Source organism: Fukomys damarensis, unplaced genomic scaffold (assembly GCF_012274545.1).
Source record: "Fukomys damarensis isolate Sample0158 unplaced genomic scaffold, DMR_v1.0_HiC HiC_scaffold_17, whole genome shotgun sequence".
NCBI classification, from domain to species: domain Eukaryota; kingdom Metazoa; phylum Chordata; class Mammalia; order Rodentia; family Bathyergidae; genus Fukomys; species Fukomys damarensis.
In genome coordinates this window covers 16,425,084-16,425,413 of record NW_022900929.1, presented here as the reverse complement: position 1 = coordinate 16,425,413, position 330 = coordinate 16,425,084, and the positions used below count along the sequence as shown (strand labels likewise).

Below are 330 nucleotides of genomic sequence, written 5' to 3'. Positions count from 1 at the left end.
CGCCAGCGCCCGCCAGCCCCCCGACCAGGGCCCTCCAGGGGACGGCCACCTCGCAGCGCGGGCCGGAGAACCAGTACCAGTCGGTGGAGAAGCAGCTGGGAAGAGGTCACGTGTCTCGACCTGTCCCAGGCAGGCGCGGGGCCTCCACCCTGGACGAGGGGCGGAGCTCACCCTGAAGAGGGTGAGGGGGGATGGGGTGCAGGACTCCACCCTAGGGCGAGTGGACAGGGATCCGGGCGGGACCTCGGAGCCTCGCAGGGCCTTGGGACTCTGGGGTAGAGGGGAGACGGTGGGAGGGGCATGGGTGGAGCGGGGCCGTTGCGGGGAGGG

General features: G+C 72.7%; 1 protein-coding gene across 4 annotated transcripts in view; it reads right to left on the bottom strand.

Moving 5' to 3' along the window:
- The window catches only part of Muc3a (mucin 3A, cell surface associated), a 7,878-nt gene that overhangs the window by 1,978 nt on the left and 5,570 nt on the right, over window positions 1–330 (bottom strand). The window lies entirely within an intron of this gene.